Here is a 24,464-nt window from a genome sequence, read left to right as displayed (position 1 = left end):
TCCATGACACCAACAAAGATGTTGAACAAGACTGGTCCCAGGGCTGATCCCTGAGGGACTCCACTTGTCATTGGCCTCCACTTGGACATGGACCCATTGACAGCCACTCTTTGGGTGCAGCCATCAAGCCAGTTCTTTATCCATCTAGTGGTCCACCTATCAAATCTATGTGTCACCAGCTTGGAGACCAGGATGTGGTGTGGGACAGCATCAAAGGCCTTGCTCAGGTCCAGGTAAATGACATCAGTTGCTTGCATCAGTTGCTTGCATCTATTCTTATTGTTCAATTTCTATTACAAGTGAAATTACATTTGACATGTACAATGTAGTGACAAAATTCTTTTTTCCATAATAAAGTGGATGGGTGATGTCTGATTAGAATGCCACTGAAAACTAAGAGTCAAGAAAAGCAATAAGAAGCTGGAATGGATTAAGGGAGTGGGAAAATTAAATATCTCATCTGGATTTTGAGAAGTTTGGTTTAATTTCTATTAGAATTCATGTTAAAGTATATTTCATTTCCCCAGAAAACTTTGTGAGGTTTAATAAAGCACTACAATGGGCAGTAGCTGCTTTGCCCCTGGTTAGGAAAAAGTACTGCCTCTGCAAATTTCGGGCTGCTCAGGTCTCTCAGGACCTACACTCCTGTTCCTAACTCACACATCCAACGGCCTCTCTCCCCATGAGGAAGAGCTAGCTATCCACCATCCTTCCTCATAACACCACCACACCTACATAATTCAAGAGAGATGTTGAAGTGCTGGAACATGTCCAGAGAAGGGAGACGAAGCTGGTGAAAGGCCTGGAACACAAGCCCTATGAGGAAAGGCTGAGGGAGCTGGGGGTGTGCAGCCTGGAGAAGAGGAGGCTCAGGGCTGACCTCATTGCTGTCTACAACTACCTGAAGGGAGGCTGTAACCAGGTGGGCATCAGTCTCTTCTGCCAGGCAAGCAGCAATAGAACAAGGGGACACAGTCTCAAGTTGTGGTGGGAGAGGTCTAGGCTGGATGTTAGGGGGAAGTTCTTCACAGAGAGAGTGATTGGCATTGGAATGGGCTGCCCAGGGAGGTGGTGGAGTGACCGTCCCTGGAGGTGTTGAAGCAAAGCCTGGCTGAGGCACTTAGTGCCATGGTCTAGTTGACTGGCTAGGGCTGGGTGCTAGGTTGGACTGGATGCTCTTGGAGGTCTCTTCCAGCCTGGTTGATTCTATGATTCTACCACTGTCTTTCAGTAAGGGCAGCAGTATGCTGAGCACTGGCAAGCACTGGTGAACCATCCTATTTATGGAAGGATGCTTGCCATGGACTTTGCTTGAAAGAAAACAAATGCAGGTGCTAACTCAGTGTATTCGGACTGGTCCTTCCCTAAGGACTCACCATGTGTCAAATGTGTACCTCAGATATGGCAGTGGCAGTGTATTTCCATCAGCTGTCCTGTCTCCTGGTTTCTTCAAGTCAGCATTGATCCTGTCTCTGAAGGTGGGATTGAACAAGTCAGAGCAAAGAAGCCTCAGGTTTTTTCCCAAATCACTTGGAAGTGCTTCTGTCTGAATATAAGCCAAGCCACATAGCTGCAGAGGTTGCAGAAGCCATGAAATGAAGAATCCAGACCCCCTTTTTAGTTGGAAAAGGCCTGGGGGTCCCATTGAATCCCAGAGCACAGGTTAGCATAACTCCACTAAAACACCAGGAACTGTTTAGTGTCAACCTTTACTATGCATGCAGAGGTGGAGATTTGAAGGAGCAGATGTGGACATATGTGGACAGATGAGGCCAGAAAATGTTAGCTCAGATAGATCTCATCCTGCTCAACTATGACCAGTTTGGCTTGCTGAGAGAAACTAAGGACATAACCTGAGATCACCACCCAGTTTCCCTCAACAATCAAAGGAAAGAGACTGATGGGATGAATTATTCTGCAGGAGTCACCTCACACGCATCTAAGGCAACAATTCACCCTCAGCCAAAGGGCATGGTCTGACTGCACAGCTCAGAGGTGACCTTACTGTGGCCTTCCAGTATCTGAAGGGGGCATACAAAAAAGCTGGGAAGGGACTTTTTAGGCTATCAGGGAGTGAAAGGACTAGGGGGAATGGGGCAAAGCTGGAGGTGGGGAGATTCAGCCTGGATGTGAGGGGGAAGTTGTTGAGCATGAGAGTGGTGAGAGGTTGGAATAAGTTGCCCAAGAAGGTGGTTGAGGCCCCATGGCTGAAAGTGTTTAAGGCCAGGCTGGATGAGGCTGTGGCCAGCCTGATCTAGAGTAGGGTGTCTGTGCCCATGGCAGGGTAGTTGGAACTAGATGATCCTTGTGGTCCCTTCCAACCCTGACTGATTCTATGATCCCATGATTGTGTGGGTGGCTGCAGGTAGACAAGATGACTCCCACTCTGAACAACAGCATTGTAATCACAGAAGAGACTACTACCAAATATGAGCTCATCCCACCTCATCTCAGCATGTCTATTTGCTGATCAGACCCCCAAAATCTAGCCTTTCACTCCTCTATCACACTTGTGATCCCTGGCATAAACTGAACCAAACCCCAGAAAATCAAACCTCTACTAAATCTGTCCTTGAAAAGATGGCATCACTGGGATTGCTGTGTATCCTTGGAATTGAATCCACTGTCCCACTCTTTCAAGGAAAGGCTTCCCAGTTTATGAAGTGCAAAGTGTAATTTGAGCCCAGTTGTTTTGTATTAATGTGCTGAACCCCTGCTACATCATGAGCCTTATAAATGGCTGATGGAGCTGCATGTTGCAGGCCAGAAGAGCTTATTAGCATCTAGAAATGTCACCAGGGGCAATGGAAATAAAAGATGGCTGTAAAATTTCTTAACTACAGAGATGAAACTCTGAGGCCAATGATTAGAAGAAATCTATAGACCAGACTCCCCAGAGGAACCTCAGGATGCGGTGAGAACTGCCTGATGGCTGAGAGCCACAGAGGGGCTGAAACTCCCCAGCTGAGAGCTCAAAAAGGGGAAAAGCCTTGGGCTGAAGGGCAAAGAGATGGTATTTTACAAAGACACCCAGGCCCTAAAGGTAAACTTTTTATTCTGGGTGATCTGCCTTACAAGTAAGCTATTGGAGAACTACAAAGGCACATTTCGATGGGCAAAGGAGGGATGTGCTGTGGACTGCTGCTCAAACACTCCATTTATCTCTCTGTCTTTCTTACCTCAAAGAAGCTCAGATCTTTCTGCACCAATGCTTGTCTCCTAAGGCAGTGAGCTCTTTGTGCTCTTGTGAGCACAAAATTAACAGCAGCAGTCGTCCGTTCAGTTCTCTGAACAGAGCACTGAACATGGCTCATGGGGCTATGCCAAGCTGGCATTTCACCAAGGCAATAAGGCTGTGGCTGGTAGGTCCTCATTACTAGCATGTGGAGACCCATGTCCAAGAGAAAGACAGGACTTCTGTGCTGCCTCCGAAGGAGAGAATGCAAAATACTCTACGGCTCAGTTAATTAAATCTGGCAGAAAACAAAGCTGCGTGTGATGAGTGGGTGAGGCTCCTCTGCTGTGCTATCTAGTCTGAGCTCTCTGCATGGGCCCCTCAAAAGTGGTCAGCACTGATCTAACCCAGTTCCTGCTGAAGTCAATTTAAAAAACACTCTTACTGACATCACTGGAAGAGCAACAATCAAAGTTACCAAAAGCACAAAGCCAGGCCAATGCTGAGACAACAAACTTGAAAGCCAGGGAAGAGATACCTGATGCATGCCCAAAAAGAAATGTAAAACATGCCCAAGGGCCACTACAAAGGGCCTTTGTTGAAGAAGCAGCAATTTGTCCAGTGGAAGCCTGAGATGCTCTCACCACCCACTTGAGCCCAGGGATTCTCACATAAAGCCCTCATGGACACAGCCATTAAAGCAGAGCGTTGGACCCATCCCTGCCGCCGCTCATCGCCCCCGGGATCACTCAGCTCACCCTCATGGGAAACAAGCATAGCTTCCCTGATGGCCTGCAGACCCCACACACCTGGCTTAGAATCACACAGTCACAGAATCAGTCAGCGTTGGAAGGGACCACAAGGATCAGCTAGGTCCAATCCCCCTGCCATGGGCAAGGACACCCTACCCTAGAGCAGGCTGCCCACAGCCTCAGCCAGCCTGGCCTTAAACACCTCCAGCCATGGGGCCTCAACCACCTCCCTGGGCAACCCATTCCAGGCTCTCACCACTCTCATGCTGAACAAATTCCTCATCACGTCCAGGCTGAATCTCCCAACCTCCAGCTTTGCTCCATTCCCCCCAGTCCTGTCACTCCCTCAGAGCCTCAAAAGTCCCTCCCCAGCTTTTTTATAGGCCCCCTTCAGATACTGGAAGGCCACAAGAAGGTCACCTCACAGCCTCCTCTTCTCCAGACTGAACAGCCCCAACTCTTTCAGTCTGTCCTCACAGCAGAGCTGCTCCAGCCCTCTGAGCATCCTCATGGCCCTTCTCTGGACACACTCCAGCATCTCCACATCCCTCTTACAATGGAATCTCCAGAGCTGGATGCAGTACTCCAGGTGGGGTCTCAGCAGAGCGGAGCAGAGGGGGAGAATCACCTCCTTTGACCTGCTGGCCACACTTCTCCTGATGCAGCCCAGCATCTGCTTGGCTTTCTGGGCTGCAAGTGCACACTGCAGGCTCATGTTGAACTTCTCATCCACCAGCACCCTCAAGTCCCTCTCCTCAGGGCTGCTCTCCAGCCACTCACTGCCCAGCCTGGATTTTTTATTGGGATTGCCTCGACCCTTGCTTGGTCTTGCCAGATGAACAGGCAACTCCTGACATGTTCTTTATCTTTCCAATAAAATCAGGGGTTTTACACATCAGGGGTACACCCAGCTGCCATCACCCCAGCAACATCAATGCAAAGCAGATCATGAAGATAAAAGCTTTCAGTCCTATAGCTCCATTTACCACCTTCTGACTTCTATTGGTTGATTTCTTTTGATCAGGAAGACAATCTCTCTCCCTGTCAGGCTCCCACCAGCTGTAACCCTGCTGATACATCACATATTGTGCAAAGGAAAAGAAGGTTGGGTGCAAGCCTGATGTGGCAGTTTGAGCTAGATTTCTAGCTCAGACATAAAAAATCACTCAGAACAGAGAAACTTAGAAGTTCTGAGTGAAGAGATGAACATTCTAGGGATAGGCCATAAAATGGCAACAATGGATAAGTTAATGCAATTTCATTGGAGCTCCAAGAGCTTTATGTCTGGAAGCACAGCTTGGACCTTCCCCTTGCTGCTTCTGCTGCATCTGCTGCACCTGCTGCTATTTTCCCCCACCAGTATTTTGGCTGCTGCTGCTTTTGCTGCTTTGCTGGCGCTTGACCCCTTCCCCATCTTCCTTAAGGTTATTCATAGAATAGAATCATGGAATCAACCAGGTTGGAAGAGACCTCCAAGATCATCCAGTCCAACCTAGCACCCAGCCCTAGACAACCAACCAGACCATGACACTAAGTGCCTCAGCCAGGCTTTGCTTCAACACCTCCAGGGATGGTGACTCCACCACCGCCCTGGGCAGCCCATTCCAATGCCAATCACTCTCACTGCCAACAACTTCCTCCTAACATCCAGCCTAGACCTCCTCTGGCACAACTTGAGACTGTCCTCCCTTGTTCTGTTGCTGCTTGCCTGGCAGAAGAGACCAACCTCACCTTGCTAGAACCTCCCTTCAGGTAGCTGTAGACAGCAATGAGGTCAGGCCTGAGCCTCCTCTTCTGCAGGCTGCACACCCCCAGCTCCCTCAGCCTCTCCTCACAGGGTTTGTGTTCCAGGCCCCTCTCCAGCTTCATTGCCCTTCTCTGGACACATTCCAGCATCTCAACATCTCTCCTGAATTGAGGAGCCCAGAACTGGACACAGCACTCATTTCTGTAGTAGCTTATTCTCCTTATACTATTATATTTGGTTTAAACTGTAAGAAATACAATTTCAATTTTCCTGACCTGCCAAAAATCCGTGTTGCAGTGAGTTTACTCTTCCAGGGGAGGGATCCACCCTAACCTGGGGCACATGGCTTGGCCAATTGCCAAAGGAGAACTCCCAGACCAGCCCTGATGTTTTTGATTCCTTATGAATCCTGGTTAAGCACAGTATTCTGACTTCAGAGAACCACAGCAGAGAACCCTACACTGACCTCAGCTCATTCAGTATCTTAAAACTAGTCCATAGTTTAGCAAAAAGGAACTACTTAGAGGCCAGCAACAGAAAATAATGCTCATAACAATATGACCAGGGTCTTCATCCTTCTTTCTCCCAGAGCTTTTTTTCCCTTATGAGCCAAGACACCTGCCTGAAGTAAGGACTCCTAAAATAAGTGATGAACTAGGAGGCACCACCCATGTCTAAGGCACAGTTGCTAATTACCCAGGAAAACATCAGAAAGGGTCAGGAAAACATCAAAGTTGCAAACAAGCTTCAGGACAGGCTTTGTAAGAAATGTGAGCGTGCACAAAGTGCATCAAGCCTTCTAGTACTACACTAACATGGATTTTCCAGAGCTTTGAGGAGGGTAATTGCATGCACAACACAGGGCAGCACAGACAAGGGCAAACAGTTCAGTAAGCATGGGGTTTGGGTACCAGATGATAGTGGCTTCAGGCATCTGATGAGATTTGGGATGAGATTTAACAAAGCCAAGTGCAGGGTTCTGCACTTTGGCCACAACAACCCCAAGCAGCTCTACAGGCTGGGGACAGAGTGGCTGGAGAGCAGCCAGGAGGAAAGGGACCTGGGGGTACTGATAGATAGTAGCTGAAAATGAGCCAGCAGTGTGCCCAGGTGGCCAAGAGAGCCAATGGCATCCTGGCCTGGATCAGGAGCTGTGTGGCCAGTAGGACAAGGGAGGTTATTCTGTCCCTGTACTCAGCACTGGTCAGGCCACACCTTGAGTGCTGTGTCCAGTTCTGGGCCCCTCAATTCAAGAGAGATGTTGAGATGCTGGAAGGTGTCCAGAGAAGGGCAACAAAGCTGGTGAGGGTCCTGGAACACAGCCCTGTGAGGAGAGGCTGAGTGAGCTGGGAGTGTGCAGCCTGGAGAAGAGGAGGCTCAGGAAGTTGTTGTCAGAGAGAGTGATTGGCACTGGAATGAGCTGCCCAGGGAGGTGGTGGAGTCACTGTCCCTGGAGGTGTTGAAGCAAAGCCTGGCTGAGGCACTTAGTGTCATGGTCCAGTTGATTGTCTAGGGCTGGGTGCTAGGTTGGACTGGATGCTCTTGGAGGTCTCTTCCAGCCTGGTTGATTCTATGGTTCTATGGCTCTATCTGTATGAACCCCTCTGCACAGAGGCATATGGGGAAGAAATGTTTCCTGTGCCATCTATCAGCTCCTTCCACCGCAGCTCTGAGTGGCATTGCCCACGGATCAAGCCATCTTCAAGGAGCAGTAAGGGCTGGAGTGACTGTGTTTGCAGCATTACTGCATGCACCTTTGGGAATGCTCTGTATTTTTCCTATTATGACAAATGCCCATAAGGAAACTGGCACCACAAAAAAAGTTGCACAATCCCCATCAACTTAAAAGGAGAAAGCCAGACACACCTATTCCTTCCTCAGCGTTGGAGGCACAAAGGGTCTAATGCTAACACACACAAATAACAGGTCTGGAGGAAGTCGCTCAAATTCCAGCCTGGGATAGTATCAAGATAGAATTTTACTACTGTGCTTGAAAAATCATTGTTAAGATGAAGAAGTTCTCCAGCTAAGGCTCCCTTGTTTAAAAAATCAGACAGAACCTTCACAGGGAAAATCAGCAGTTCCACGTGAACAGACAGACATTTGGTAGGGATTGGAAGGGAAAGAGTGGCCAGCAGGTAGAGGGAGGTGATTCTCCCCCTCTACTCTGCTGTGGTTGAGACCCCACCTGGAGTACTGCATCCAGTTCTGGAGCCCACATTACAAGAGGGATGTGGAGATGCTGGAGTGTGTCCAGAGAAGGGCCAACGAGAATGGTCAGAGGGCTGCAGCAGCTCTGCTATGAGGACAGACTGAAAGAGTCGGGGCTGTTCAGTCTGGAGAAGAGGAAGCTCTGAGGTGAGCTTCTTGTGGCCTTCGCAGGACCTAGGAAAAAGCTGGGCAGGGACTTTTTAGGCTGCCAGGGAGTGACAGGACTAGGAGGAATGGAGCAAAGCTGGAGGTGGGGAGGTTCAGTCTGGGCATGAGAAGGAAGTTATTGAGCATGAGAATGATGAGAGGCTGGAATGGGTTTCCCAGGGAGGTGATTGAGGCTCCATGGCTGGAGGTGTTTAAGGCCAGGCTGGATGGGGTTCTGGCCAGCCTGATCTAGGGTAGGTTGTCCCTGCTCATGGCAGGGGTGTTGGAACTAGATAATCCTTGTGGTCCCTTCCAACCCTGACTGATTCTGTGATTCTAAGAAGTTTACCAGTACACTATGAGATTTCACTAAAATGTTGCTATGGTGAATTTAAGTGAAAATCAAAAGCTTCAGAACCATCATGACTCCATCCCTGAATTATAAGAAAATATAGTAAAACTGGGGGGGGGGGGTGTTACAGTATCAGTAGTGTCTCAACCTTTTAATCTAAGTATTTTTCAGCTTAACAAATATTAATCAGAAGTAACTCTCCCCACAGATTCTATTTTGACACAGGATCTTTTACATCCAGAAACATAATGTGCTCAAAAAAACTCCTAACCATCTTTTGTAATTAAGAGCATTAATTAACTCTATCCTTTAGCTCTTCTATCTGGCAGTTCCTTTAATGGTCTGGGAGGATTCAGATAACATTTAAGGCTAAAGTGAGTCAGCCTGGAAAAGGCTGTATTTATGTAATTGCAGTATGGTATGGGAAGTGCTGTACATTATAACACACTCACCATTAGCCTAATTCTGAAGTCAGCTGCAGTCAGCTACCACCACCCTGTAATGAGTAACTCAATGAGGCCTCTCTTTGTACAGCACCTTACATCATGGAGGCTTTAAGACACAACTTCTCTCTAACTTGTCTGTTTTCCCAGCCTGGACACCAACATCCCAACCCACTGCCAGCCTCCAACCCCTTCTGTGATGGAACTATTGAAGAACAGAGTTTCTGGTTTCAGCTCTCACTCCCATGCTCATGGGCTTTTGCCACAAGCCTTCTTGCCTATTTCAGTCCTGCACATTCCATCCACCAGACGATGTAAGTGAGTGAGGAGTGAGCAGAGCTGACTAGCTGGGTATGCAACAGCCTGCTTTATCCAGCTGCATCCAGGTTTTCTAATGTAAGTCACTTTCTGCAGTAAGTTTCTCCAACTGAGTCACGTAAGTGCAGGCATTAGGGCCACCCAACAGAAACAACGACATGCTGTCATAGCCCTCCCTTTCCAATCAGCAAGAAGGAACCTGGGAACAGGGATTTGGCACTCAAAGCTGCTCCCAGGAGAGCCCAGTGAAATGCTGATGTGCCGAGATGCAGAGGGAACACGTTCTTAACTCACAGGCTCCGGCACCTCATGGGATGGTGCACACTCAAATGAAAGCCCTGTTAGGACAGCAATTTCAGCTCTCCTTTGAGTACATCATTTCCACTGGTCACCCTCTCCTCTTGATTAGAAGGAAGCACAGGTTCCCCCACCCCAGCCAGGAGCAAGGTTGCCTGTGCCTGTGCTGCAGGCAGGCAGGTGAATGTTTGCGACTCTGCTGCGGGAGTGGCAGCAGTTTCACACCGACTGAAAATAAACTTGCCTGAAACTGCTCTGAGAAGATCCAATGGGACTGGGGTGGTGGGTGGAGACTGCCAGCACCTTTTTACTTCCAGGGAAAGGAAACAGAGTGGAGGAACCTGCATGATTGAGGAAAGAGTCCCTAACACTAGAACGGCGTACAAGCTCTCTGTCATTACGTTCTTTTTCCACTGGCCACCTTTTGGTGGTGCTTTGTTGCCAGACAGAGTTAAAACACAACACCTTCATCTCCTCCCAAAACTCCACTTTCTTTGTCATCATCCTTCCTTTGGTTTCTCTGCCTTTTCAAACACTCTCCCACCCTCTCTTACCTTTTTCAGTTTCTTTTTTTAAATTCACATGGTGGTTTTCTCTCCCCTTTCAGTTCGCTGCTGGGACCATCACACCTGATGAACTGTTGGTCTGCATCACTCTGCACCAGTGTCTCCCTTGCTCAGAGCTAGGAGTCCTACGTTTGCAGTGCCCAAGCACAACCTCTTGTCTCTACTCCCTTTACTTGCTGTCCTGCAGCAACATAGTCTCTTTCACTTGCTTATGCCACCTCATGCCATCTCCCTCTTGGCATGAGCCTTATGCCATCTCAGACTTGGCATGAGAAAAATGTATGTAGGTATCGGTGGCAACCAGCAGGTGCATAACCATTTGCTTGCAAGGTTTACTTAAGTGAGAATGGCAGTGGTAAGGCCCAGGACTGGCACTGGTTTTTGCCCTGATGACATTAATGTTGAATCCATTAAGTACAACTACCTGAAGGGAGGCTGTAGCCAGGTGGAGGTTGGTTTCTTCTCCCAGACAACCAGCAGCAGAACAAGGGGACACAGTCTCAAGTTGTGCTGGCGAGGTCTAGGCTGGATGTTAGGGGGAAGTTGTTGGCAGAGAGAGTGATTGGCATTGGAATGGGCTGCCCAGGGAGGTGCTGGAGTCACTAAGCCTGGAGGTGTTCAAGAAAAACCTGTCTGAGGCACTTAGTGCCATGGTCTAGTTGACTGGCTAGGGCTGGTGACAGGTTGGACTGGATGACCTTGGAGGTCTCTTCCAACCTGGTTGATTCGATGATTCTATGACAATGAAGGTTTACTGCTCTGTATATCTAGAAAGGCTTCCACATACCTGGGCCAGAGTTTTCCAGTCTAGTACCCAGAGCTCTGCTGCAACTCGTAGCCACATCAGTTGGCAACAGCTCATCAAACACACTTTTGATGAGATATGAGATAGAGCTGCAGGAAGATCAGGACGCTTCTGTATCTCGTGGTGCCCTAGCTCTCTGTGACTTCTTGGCTCACAAGATACTTATTACCCTGGACTCTCTCTTGTGTCACTCAAGGGAGGCCTTGGCCCTGGGCTGCTGTGGCAGTTGACATAGCTAAAGTCTCCAGAAGGGACTGGCTTATCTTCACTAGGCTTGTGGTGCTGCTGTGCTGTGTCTCATCAAAGGATAAGGTTACAGCATACCTTGGCACGTTGAATCCTGGCCACTGCCAACTTCACCAACACACTGCCCATTTCCTTCTTCTCTGAAAACATCATTGTCCTGTTTAAAGCAAAAAAGGGAGAAAGTTTTCAGGAAAGGTGTTCTGGACAGAAGGGTTGCTAGAAAGAGTGACTGCTCCTGGGAAGCATGGTTTTGAGGCACATAAACCAATGTGCTGCGTGATATCACAGCTGGGGAGCCCCTCTGATAGAGAGTAGGCTGAAGATGAGCCAGCAGTGTGCCCAGGTGGCCAAGAGAGCCAATGGCATCCTGGCCTGCATCAGGAACAGTGTGGCCAGTAGGACAAGGGAGGTTATTCTGCCCTGGTACTCAGCACTGGTCAGGCTACACCTTGAGTACTGTGTCCAGTTCTGGGCTCCTCAATTCAAGAGAGATGTTGAGGTGCTGGAACATGTCCAGAGAAGGGCAACAAAGCTGGTGAGGGGTCTGGAACACAAACCCTATGAGGAGAGGCTGAGGGAGCTGGGGGTGTTTAGCCTGGAGAAGAGGAGGCTCAGGGCTGACCTCATTGCTGTCTGCTACTACCTGAAGGGACATTGTAGCCAGGTGGGGGTTGGTCTCTTCTCCCAGACAACCAGCAATAGAACAAGGGGACACAGTCTCAAATTGTGCTGGGGGAGGTCTAGGCTGGATGTTAGGAGGAAGTTGTTGCCAGAGAGAGTGATTGGCATTGGAATGGGCTGCCCAGGGAGGTGGTGGAGTCACCATCCCTGGAGGTGTTGAAGCAAAGCCTGGCTGAGGCATTTAGTGCCATGGTCTAGTTGACTGGCTAGGGCTGGGTGCTAGGTTGGCCTGGATGCTCTTGGAGGTGTTGATTCTATGATTCTTGTAAGAAGGCTGCATCCAGACACTTCCAGCATGTCTTGCCAAAGCCACTGGGGCCACAAGGCCTGGTGCTCGGACCCAGACAGGCTCTCTTGCCCCCGCAGACCTCCTAAGCTGCATGCCCACATCCCATGCGGCTGCTGCCTGTGCTCCTGCGCAGCTTGCGCAGCCTCTCTGCAGCCTGCCTAGAAGCCCGGGAGGGGCACGCAGGTACCTCGGGGTGCAGGCTCTGCCCCCGGGCAGCCTGCAGCAGTGGGGCTGGCTCATCCAGAGACTGGACTTACTGCTCTTCCAAAAGGCACATTTGGGACCGCCTCTGAACAGGAACGGCTGACACCGCAAGCCTGTATTTTAAACCCATCCAGATCAAACACCAAGGAAATGCCAAACCAAAGAGCTTTCTATTTCCTCTGCTTCCCCTGTAATCCACCCGACTGCCTGCCGCTGCCCGGGAGCGCTGCCGACCTAAAGTTACCAACCTCTTTTCACACTTGGGAGAGCTGTTTTTATCTGTCCTGTCCCTGACAGCCTCCAGCTCAAAAGCTTCCTACACAACCCACCTTTAATAAATTAGGGCAATTACTCTGGGCTTCTCAATGATAATTGCTAATAAAATTCAGCAGATTTTCCTCAAAACACATGAAAGGGTTGGAAGCAGCAACAGACTGAAACTAAAGGGGAAAGAAAATGCAGGGCAGAAATAATAACCCTTCTTCCATTCATGTCTCATCCACCACTGCTGAGTTTTTGTTCTCAGAGTCACATATTTCAGAAGTGAATACTCCCATACTGTCTCCAGTGGGGGAATGCCTCATACCCACTGCTTTGGAAAACTGGTTGGTTGGTTTTGAAGTTAGTTACAAGATCTTCCAGAACCTTGAAAAAAACCAGGAAAGCCTCAGCCTTGGATTTACAGAGAATCAGCATGACATCAACAGAAGACAAACTCACAAGAAGTCAAAGATGTGCAGATTCATCCTTCTTTTCTCTGATGGAAACCCCCTCCAATACTTTCTATTCCAAAGAAAGCTTAATGCACAGAAGCAATGACCTCTGAAGCCAGGATGGACTTAGATGTTCTCTTGAGGCATTGTGGACATCAATACTTCCACATGATGTAGGTTCAAGGCAGCAGAGGAGTTTTTCAGGCTGTCAGGCCTGGCACTCTGTGGACAAAACCAGACACAACAGATGAATTAGGCATCTCTCACAGGCATCCCAAGTGGCAGGAACCTCAAAACACAACAACCAGGAACAGGAATAGCTATCTTTGCTTCTGTGTTACTAGGTTCTCTTCTCCCAGACAACCAGCAATAGAACAAGGGGACACAGTCTCAAGTTGTGCTGGGAGAGGTCTAGGCTGGATGTTAGGAGGAAGTTGTTGCCAGAAAGAGTGATTGGCATTGGAATGGGCTGCCCAGGGAGGTGGTGGAGGCACCGTCCCTGGAGGTGTTGAAGCAAAGCCTGTATGAGGCACTTAGTGCCATGGTCTGGTTGATCGGATAGGGCTGGTGCTAGGTTGGACTGGATGCTCTTGGAGGTCTCTTCCAACCTGGTTGATTCTATGATTCTATGATCACATGAGATCTACATAAAGATCAGCTGAAGGACTGCAGGGCCACTGGATGTGTCTGTCATATAAGAAGGGGAGGCTGATAAAGGACTAAGTGGGTCACTAAGCCCTGGCTGTTGGTGTAACTGGGAGCAAATTATAGGTATCACTTCTGAGAAACATGAAGTGGTATCAGCAGGTCTTGCTTCCAGTGTGTCTCTGCTCATAGCACATAGTGCTACACAGGAAGACAAAAAAAAACCACTCTGAAACTAAATTGTACCTCGGATGAAGGGGGAGGGATTTTTCTTCCTGAGCAGGCCACTAGCAACAGGCCTGAGCATGGCATTTATGTGGGATAGAGACAGGGAATAAAAAATGCCTATGCAATCTTCTTTCATATTGTCTCATACACATCAGCATATCACAGACCAAATGATTATTATCTTGAGTGTAATTTTACGTCATTATGATTCTGTTATCTAGTTAGAAAATCCCTCTCACAAGCACACAGATTTCCATCTCCTACAAAAAAAAAAAGTTCTCTTGCCTGCCTCCACTACATACTAGTGGGGAACCATTCCAAAACATTACTCCACAGGAAGAAAGAAGACAGTCCTTGATACATTTGATCTGAAGTACAGCACATACCATGTCTGCAACGAGACCCAGGTAGATAACAGAGGAAGTCTACAACTACCTGAAGGGAGGCTGTAGCCAGGTGGGCATCAGTCTCTTCTGCCAGGTAACCAGCAACAGAACAAGGGGACAAAGCCTCAAGTTGTGGTGGAGGAGGTCTAGGCTGGATGTTAGGAGGAAGTTGTTGCCAGAGAGAGTGATTGGCATTGGAATGGGCTGCCCAGGGAGGTGGTGGAGGCACTGTCCCTGGGGGTCTTCAAGAAAAGCCTGGCTGAGGCACTTAGTGCCATGGTCTAGTTGATTGTCTAGGGTTGGGTGCTAGGTTGGACTGGATGATCTTGGAGGTCTCTTCCAACCTGGTTATTCTATGATTCTATGATAAGCAGGAAACTTCTTTCCGTGTCTCAAACACAGAAAGAAGAAGTATCAGAAAGCTCTTCGCACCATAATATCTCCCTAATCCTTCAAGTCATCAAAGATGCAAAAATGAGGATGCACTTCAGCATCAAATTGTATTTTGTAATGTTTGTCTTCCCTCCTTGTATTTATACTTCAGTGGATCAATATCTTGAATTCCTGCTTCTGCATGCTAAGTGTCTCTTCTTTAAGTTTTTCTGCATCTAGGTAATTCTGACACACAAGCCACTTCTCTTCAGGGGAGATAATGAACCTAAATAAAAGAGTATTGTAGAAGTAGGGAATCAGTATATGTTCCCCACAAAAAGACAAGACTTAATTTGGGAGCACTGCACAGCACAACACACTGAAAAAATCTCTCCTGGCAGGGCTTGTCCATTGCTTATAAGCTGGCACCTACTAACCAGAGTCCCCTTAATGCAGGAAACATAACCCTATATTGCAATAGATCCAAACTCCTCTCTTTCTGTATTGGCTACACCAGCAGATTATATGGGACACATGGAATCACACAGAATCAGTCAGGGTTGGAAGGGACCACAAGGATCAGCTAGTTCCAAATCCCCTGCCATGGGCAGGGACACCCTACCCTAGATCAGGCTGCCCACAGCCTCATCCAGCCTGGCCTTAAACACCTCCAGAGACGGGTCCTCAACCACCTCTCTGGGCAACCCATTCCAGCCTCTCACCACTCTCATGGGGAAGAACTTCCTCCTCACCTCCAGTCTGAATTTGAGGTGTCATGGAGTAGCCTCCTTGTCTTTCACCAGCCAAGAATAAGGGAATCATTTTGTAAATTGCAGCTTAGAGCAGCTCAACTGAGTCATAGAATCAACCAGGTTGGAAGAGACCTCCAAGATCATCCAGTCCAACCTAGCACCCAGCTCTATCCAGTCAACTAGACCATGGCACTAAATGGATTTTTTTAGCTATTATGTATTCCTTGTACACTGAAAGAAGCACCTGTCAATCTATGGATGTAGAACAAATCCATTCCTTGAGGCCATCAGTCCTCCAGCAGTCTTTTCTTCAATCCAGGTAAATCAGCCCCTCTTTATATGAAGTTTTCATGAGTTGGGAAGTAATTGTTAAGTGTTTTAAGAATATAGTAAATCAATCATTGGAGACTACTATATACTCAGAAAGTCACTGAAGTTTCTAACAATCACAGTCTGTAACACTTCTCCCAAGGCATATAACCCTCCAACACAGCAGCTCTGAAACTGTTTCCCTGGCATCCTCACTTCCACTCTGCAAGGTAGCAAGTGTGGTCACACACCCTTATTTGGGAACTGCTTTCCTAGCACATTTTCCTCCTGTTGTAACATGTTCCTAGCACCTAAGAGTCTCATCTGAACCTGCTTTGCAAAGCACTTAGAAATGAAGTCTTAAAGCCAAATGACCCACAGCACAAACTAACACCCAGAAGACTCAGTCACGACTGTTTGCTGCTCTGTATTGCAAGCAGAAATGACTGGATGCTCAGGTTAATGCTAGGAAATGGCACTGAGGGGGGGTAATTTGATAGAGGGCACAGAGATTTAACACTGGAGGTAGCAGTAATGACTTATTCAAATTAGAGCATTACCTTGAGGAGCCAGCAGTGTGCCCAAGTGGCCAGGAAAGCCAGTGGCATCCTGGCCTGTATGAGAAACAGTGTGGCCAGTAGGATAAGGGAGGTTATTCTTCTCCTATACTCAGCACTGGTCAGGCCACACCTTGAGTGCTGTGTCCAGTTCTGGGCTCCCCAGTTCAAGAGAGATGTTGAGGTGCTGGAATGTGTCAAAAGAAGGGGGACAAAGCTGGTGAAAGGCCAGGCTGAAGAACTGGGGCTGGAGCAGCTCTGCTATGAGGACAGACTGATAGAGTTGGGGAAGTTCAGTCTTGAGAAGAGGAGGCTCCCAGGTGACCTTCTTGTGGCCTTCCAGTATCTGAAGGGGGCCTACAAAAAAGCTGGGGAGGGACTTTTTAGGCAACCAGGTAGAGACAGGACTGGGGGTATGGAGCAAAGCTGGAGGTGGGTAGGTTCAGCCTGGGCATGAGGAGGAAGTTGTTGAGCATGAGAGTGGTGAGAGGCTGGGATGGGTTGCCCAGGGAGGTGATTGAGGCCAGGCTGGATGAGGCTGTGGCCAGCCTGACCTAGGGTAGGGTGTCTCTGCTCATGGCAGGGGGTTTGGAACTAGATGTTCCTTGTGGTCCCTTCCAACCCTGACTGATTCTATGGTTCTATGGTATGTAGTTGCTTCATTGTGCCCAGTTTGAAAGGGACAGGCAGTGAAACGCATTTGGAACATATTCTTAGCTAACTCTCAACTCTTATAACTACCAAACAGGCTGGGGATGTTGGGAGAAATAGGACACTTCACCTCTAAGGCTGTGTCTGAAGTTGCTCTTTTAGTTGCTAATATAATAAATTGCAACTATATTATTTAGATCAAAGAGGATTTTAAGTCATGGATGAAAGTCATCTACACCATGTTGTGAATTTATAAAATTAAGAATAATAATAGTAATAATAATTTAATCTTTGAAGTGCCTTAACGCAGATGAATTAATTACCTCACAATACCTTTTACAGTAGATGAGAATGATTACCTCGTTCCAAGCAACCTGGAAACAGCAACAAAGATGCTGACTGACTTTGCCAAAGTCATACCAGGCTAGTGCCTGAGCTAGCATTCGACACCAGGCATGTCTGGCTCTGTTTTTGTGCTCATACCACTCGTCCACCCTGTTGAAATGACAGCTGGCTTTCTGGTTCGTGTGTTTTGTTCAGACACGATCTTCAGACAATAGATGAAAACATTCCCACACAAATGGTCTTGTTTCTTTTTGAGCTAAACCAGTTGAATTGAAATAGCTCTTTAATGCCTTCACAGGCATTTCCTGGAAGTGAGTCTTTTTTTTCTTCCTTAAAATTTCCTGCAGGTCCTGGATTGGACCTGAAATGTGGAGTATAAGCAAGCATGAGCTTAAAGGACTAAGTGCAGTAGAAAGAAGTCACCATCCCATGCTACAAAGGCATATCTCAGCTGACCTCTGACTGACACCAAATAAACAGCTGGGTTGTGGTGAGGTCAGTGTGAGATGGTGCTTTTAAGAACATAGAAGCAAAGAGGCTTCCCCAGGTCCTTATGCTCTGTCTCCTGCCCCTGTATGCACTGCGTTATATAAACCCTTCAAGCCATCAGTGGCTTTAGGAAAACTTTAGACTGTCCCATTCCAGATTTTCCTTGGGGTAGTTGGCAGCAGAGAGAGGCAGAGGTCACCAAGGAGTTCACACCTCTCCCTGAAGAGCTACCAGGCAGAGTCAGCAGCGTTCCCAAGCCCAAAAGAGAAGTTTGCTACAGCTGCTGAAATACAGACCACAAAAGGCATCTGCAGTAGCCAGCTGACCAGGAGAGAGGTGAGTAGTTTGTCTCCACCATGACAAAGGCCTGGAAAATGCCCAGAAGGGCAGAAGGCAGCAGCAGGCAGAGTAACTGACCCACCACTGCCACACTGTGCTCCCCACCCAGTGCTTGAGAGAAGAGCAGGGGGATATAGTGTTGGGGATTCTTTGCCCCAGTGGTTTAAATAACTGCCACAGACATTCAAACCACAGTTACATGCACTTTGTCCCATGCAGAGCTGTGGTTCCCCTAAAGGTCAGCAGCCCTCTGGTGCTCAGTGATGTTGTACAGGGTCATATGTAACACTAGCAATAGGGAACATGAGTCTTGTGGACCTCCACCTATCATAGAATCAACCAGGTTGGAAGAGACCTCCAAGATCATCCAGTCCAACCTAGCACCCATCTCTAGACAATCAACTAGACCATGGCACTAAGTGCCTCAGCCAGGCTTTGCTTCAACACCTCCAGGAATGGCAACTGCACCACCTCCCTGGGCAGCCCATTCCAAGACTGCTCTATCAAGACCTAATTCCTCATCATTTGCAACTATGCATCTTTTCTTTAACCTTGAAAATTCAACTGTGTTAGTACCATCCTTACAGTAACACAGGCCTGGAACTAGTTTTGTCAGCTGCAGGAAAACAGCATATAGAGTATATGTCATAAATCTATGCCCAAATTCTTGCCCCAAAAAAGTATTTCTAATGTAAGCAATGTGCATGTGAGCCACTTCCTATCTTTCTTCAGTCTGCTTTTCACCCAGTCTGTTGTTTACAAGTGAGTTATTTAAAAAGAAGTTCTCTGAGACTGAAGTTGCTGGCATAAGCAATTCAAGTTGCTGGCATAGCAGTGTGCACTTGCAGCCCAGAAAGCCAACCAGAGCCTGGGCTGCATCAGAATTGTGGCCAGCAGGGCCAGGGAGGTGAAACTCCCCCTCTACTCCACACTGCTGAGCCTCCACCTGGAGTGCTGCATCCAGTTCTAGAGCCCACATTACAAGAGGGATGTGAAGATGCTGGAGTGTGTCCAGAGAAGGGCCATGAGGATGCTCAGAGGGCTGCAGCAGCTCTGCTGTGAGGACAGACTGAAAGAGTTGGGGCTGTTCAGTCTGGGGAAGAGGAGGCTCTGAGGTGACTTTCTTGTGGCCTTCCAGTATCTGAAGAGGGCTGGGGAGGGACTTTTGAGGCTCTCAGGGAGTGACAGGACAAGGGGGAAATGGAGCAAAGCTGGAGGTGGGGAGATTCATTCTGGATGTGAGGAGGAAGTTGTTCAGCATGAGAGTGGCGAGAGGCTGGAATGGGTTGCCCAGGGAGGTGGTTGAGGCCCCATGGCTGGAGGTGTTTAAGGCCAGGCTGGATGAGGCTGTGGCCAGCCTGATCTAGGGTAGGGTGTCTGTGCCCATGGCAGGGGGGGTTGGAACTAGATGATCCTTGTGGTCCCTTCCAACCCTGACTGATTCTATGATTCTATAAGAAAATTACCTTCTGCCCTTCTTTTTTATGCCTTTCAAGTTACAAATAAATAATTAGAAGTTTGTTAAGGAACATCATTTTTCTCACTTTTTGCCAGCAAATCAGTAAAGACAGAAAAACCCAATGAAGCCATGCATTAAACAGCAGCTGCTTTGATTAGTTTTCTGGGGGGAGCAGGGGAGGTGGTGTGTCTAATATTCATGTAATTACAGAGACAAAATATCAGGAGAAAGGAAACCTTTGTTTAAACAAAAGGAGTATGTGCTGCATTTTCCTGATATTCTGAGAAATATCAATAAATAAACAGCCTGCTCCTTCAGGAGACACTGGACACAACTATTAGTGATGGGATTTTGCAGCATCTTTTTTGGGTTTTAATTAAATCTATTTTTGCTTTCTTAATTAACAAGAGGGATTTCCAAACCTTTTCTTATTTTCAGGTCACCTTTGAAGTAAAATTATTGCTGAAATCCTTCTGCCTGCAAATTTAAACTGAGAGAACCTTTAAGTGACTATTTTCTAGGTACCATTCAGCCAGACATCCACAAGGCTCTCACAAATTCTTGCTCAATCTAATTTGGTAGTAGAACAATGAATATAGGACACCAGAAAAAAAATCACATCAGCTACCTGCAGCCCCATGTGATGGTCAGAGCAGAGAGATGAACATTAGGAAACCATGGCTCTAATACTTTGACATGAAGTGGTTATTTCAACTTGTCTGTTCCAATCTTGCTTACAGCTTTCTAGGCAGGTCACACCTTGAGTCCTGTGTCCAGGTCTGGGCTCCTCCATTCAAGAGAGATGTTGAGATGCTGGAACGTGTCCAGAGAAGGGCAATGAAGCTGGAGAGGGGCCTGGAACACAAACCCTATGAGGAGAGGCTGAGGGAGCTGGGGTTGTGCAGCCTGCAGAAGAGGAGGCTCAGTCCTGACCTCATTGCTGACTACAACTACCTGAACGGAGGTTGTAGCCAGGTGGGAGTTGGTCTCTTCTGCCAGGCAACCAGCAATAGAACAAGGGGACACAGTCTCAAGGACTGTGCCAGGGGAGTTCTAGGGTGGATATTAGGAGGAAGTTGTTGCCAGAGAGAGTGATTGGCATTGGAATGGGCTGCCCAGGGAGGTGGTGGAGTCACCATCCCTGGAGATGTTCAAGAAAAGCCTGGCTGAGGCACTTAGTGCCATGGTCTAGTTGATTGGCTAGGGCTGGGTGCTAGGTTGGGCTGGATGATCTTGGAGGTCTCTTCCAGCCTGGTTGATTCTATGATTTGTTGATTCTACTGGTTTACAGGTCCTGGAAGAAAAGGGTTATGCAAATGCTGTACCTTTCTGTTGTACACAAAGGCTTATGAAGCATGGAAGAAAAGTAAGAAAGGTGACAGTAGAGCATAGCAAGGCCTACCAACAGATCATGGCAGGGAGAAAACACCACTCTTGGGTCTTCAATATGCATCTCAACTGCTTATCACTAATATGAGTGGCTGAATGACTCCCTGGGCACTCTGCTCCCTAGTTGGGTCAGTGGGACAGGTGCCTGTCCTGCCCATGCCATGGGGCCTCTTGCAGCCCCCTGGATCTGCTGCAGAGAAAAAGTAAGCAGCAGCATCAAAATGGAGCTGGGAAAGGTTAGAAGGCTCACAGATAGCACAGAGATTGCTGGGAACACTGCCAGGAGCAAAGGGGATAAGACAAGCACTGTTTACAGCAGTATCCTGGTGACTGTTGCTCCCTAGGAATCACAGGTCTCAGAACCTAAATCCTCCTTCAAGTCTGTGTGTTCTGCTCCTTCCCAGCTCTGCTAAGCAACTTCTCTGGGTGACATTTTAATCCAAAGAGGGAAATGAAGTACTTTCCACGCAATAACTTTTTCACAACCACTTGTTTGTGCTTACTGGTTTTGATGGTCAGGAGCTGCTGAGATTTTCCTGGTTAGCTAGTCCAGGACTGCCAGCAGAGAAGGCTACTGCACCTGGTCCCTCCCTTATGGACATTGATCACTTTAGCTTCAGACCTTACAAGATTTATATCCACTAAGTCATGAGTGCATGACACAGCCTGGGTCCCTGTGAGAACTATCAGCTTGAGATTTGTAAGGTGCCCCTGGAAATCATTTCTGTATGATATGACAGGCCACTTAAGGGCATGATTTGAAGGGAGAGGTTTTAATCTTTGGTATGTTGTGAAACATTTGGTTCTGTAAGCAGGCAATCTCTCCTATTAGTCATTTACAGTGTCACGTATAACTGGTACTGCTTAGATAAAACACCCAAAATTGGTACAGGTTCTATTTACAAAAGCACTTTTTGCCAGTACAAGTCAAGTCCCCGTTGAAAACTGAGGTTTCACATTCCAACTAAGTCAGCCTAATAGCTAGCTGTTGATGGATGACATATTCATGCTCCCATCAAAGTTTTCACATCATTTATCTTTGTGTTGATTATTTATCTTCTCCACGCCCGCAGCAAGGTATTTCCCTAAGCTGTCAAAAACAGTAATGCAGCAAAAATAAATTAGAAGCTTTCTTTTGTTAACCTTTTCCATCAATTTGTGCTGGTGAAGACAGAGAAAGGCCAGTGGAGATGCAGATAAAACATAAAAGCACAGGAGGAGGACCACATCTCTCAATTGATAGGTCAGCTATAAAGTGAAAACCAGCCACAGTCTAGGAGGATGTTGCTAGTACAGCTGTGCTAGGCCAGAGTGTACTATGAAGAGATGAAAATACATGACCTAAGACTTCTAAGGCAGCTCATTAAGATAGAATCAATGTCTTCTGTGCTTTCAGCTCTTATAAAAGGCCATCACTCAGTTTTTGCAGTACCTTCTAAAATACTCCTGAAGCTGACACTGAGATATTTGTGACCACACAGAAGAACTAATGGACAATACAAAGTGGGGAAAGAAAATGATCATAAAACAACTTAGAATCATAGAATCATAAAATCAACCAGGTTGGAAGAGACCTCCAGGCCAACCTATCACCCAGCCCTAGACAATCAACTAGACCATGGCACTAAGTGCCTCAGCCAGGCTTTGCTTGAACACCTCCAGGGATGGCCACTCCACCACCTCCCTGGGCAGCCCATTCCAATGCCAATCACTCTCTCTGGCAAGAACTTCTTCCTAACATCCAGCCTAGACCTCCCCTGGCACAACTTGAGACTGTGTCCCCTTGTTCTGCTGCTGGTTGCTTGGGAGAAGATTCATTTTTTGCAGTACTTTCTAAAATACTCCTGAAACTGACACTGAGATATTTGTGACCACACAGAAGAACTAATGGACAATACAAAGTGGGGAAAGAAAATATTCATAGAACAATTTGCACCTAACTCCCCCCCATTCCCATAGCCTTCCAAACACCACAGCTTTTCTCTTGCAGGCACTCTTTAGCCGTGCAAACACAATCACACCAGAGATAGCTAAAGGAAAATCTCAAACCAGCCTGACAATTCAGTTCTTCATCTCTACAGTCATGGCTTTTTCTTTGTTTTGTTTGACAATCACATTGGGTATGTTGTGTTTCCAGTTGCTATTGCAGGCTGCCAAGTCCATATCCATGGCTTGGCAGCCAAGTTACATATTTAAGATGAGAGCAGCAGGTTTGGGAACAATCTCAGATCTCATTCATGGCAGCCAAGAAGCACTATAGAAATAGGTTCCACATCAGAGATGTGCTAGTTTGAGCCTAGCTGGGATATTTTGGTGAGAAGAATTAGATTACAGGTTGTGAAAAGGAAACAATGGTGATGGCTACTTCTCTCATAGGCTTGCTGAGATGTGTAAGAACAAGAACATAAACATAAATAACAGAGTCTTACTCTGGCCTTTTTGGGCTGCACTTCTCTCCCTATCCTACCTGACTAATCCCTCTGCTTGCTAACCACCCTGGCTGACCCTCCAAACTTACCTTGAATGTAAAGCAAAGTCTGGGGTAAAGTAGAGGGGTGGGAGGAAGGTGGAAGGGTGGTTGGGAGCCCCTCCTGGGGACTCTGGTTTCTGGGAGGGTTGTTGTGTTTCTGCATTACTTTTAAACTGGTATAATTCTGTCTCTAGCTGTATATATTGTAAATACCTGCTTGTATGTTGTGCTAAGCTGTAAATACAAAGCTTCATTCAATTTCCAGCAGCTAAGTCTAGTCTGGATGATCTTAAGTGTGGGGTGGTGGGTCACACCCAAACCATCACAAGGGAAAAGGGGGAGTTATGGAACTGATGGTTCATCAACTCATTCTTATAGGGCAGGGTTGTTATCAGCCTCAGGAGAGCATCATCCCATCTTAGATCCAATAAAAGTCATGCCAAAAGAAGTGGCAAAAGTAAAGAACTCAGGGCTACCTGGGATAGCTTCTGTGGTGTGGAAGGCAGGTGAGACAAGCCTTCGACTGTACTAGAGTTGGGAGAAAATTAGCACTAAAAGCCCAGGTGAAAGATGAGGAGAAACTAAGACTGAGAACTGCCTACAGAGAAAGAAACTGTGAATGTAAAGACTGGGTCTGAGAGGTAAAGACAGCTATCTGGGCAGGGTGGGCAAGCCTGGGAATCAGTGCAGCAGGATTCCTGCTTCATCTGCTGCAAGAGTTGGAAGCTATAAAATGGGTAAACCAAAAGATTAGAAGAAGTGAAATTAAAGTGTAATGGGTGAAGAAGTTGAAGGCTACATGGGGAAATTATTTTTGCATTGGCTTCAGTCATAGAATGCCAGGCAGATTGCTCCAGCCTGCATTCGACCCTAGTGACCATCATTTGCATGCTCTTTTGTTTCAGAGAGATCAGCCTGGCTTCAATGAAGTCTGAAATGCAGGACTCGGTGTTCACAGCTGTGACTGAAGCCAACAGGAACTCTACTTTGAACAGCCCAGGAAGTGTATAGTATTAAGTTATCTGAGAAAACAGCTCTTTGGCATTTCCAGTGGCAGATTCTACAATAGACAGATGGTATTTGGCTTTTTCACCTCCCTTCTATGGGAAATAACACATCTCAGGGCT

Source organism: Pogoniulus pusillus, chromosome 1, assembly GCF_015220805.1.
Source record: "Pogoniulus pusillus isolate bPogPus1 chromosome 1, bPogPus1.pri, whole genome shotgun sequence".
In the NCBI taxonomy this organism is placed as follows: Eukaryota; Metazoa; Chordata; class Aves; order Piciformes; family Lybiidae; genus Pogoniulus; species Pogoniulus pusillus.
This window is presented reverse-complemented; position numbering follows the sequence as displayed.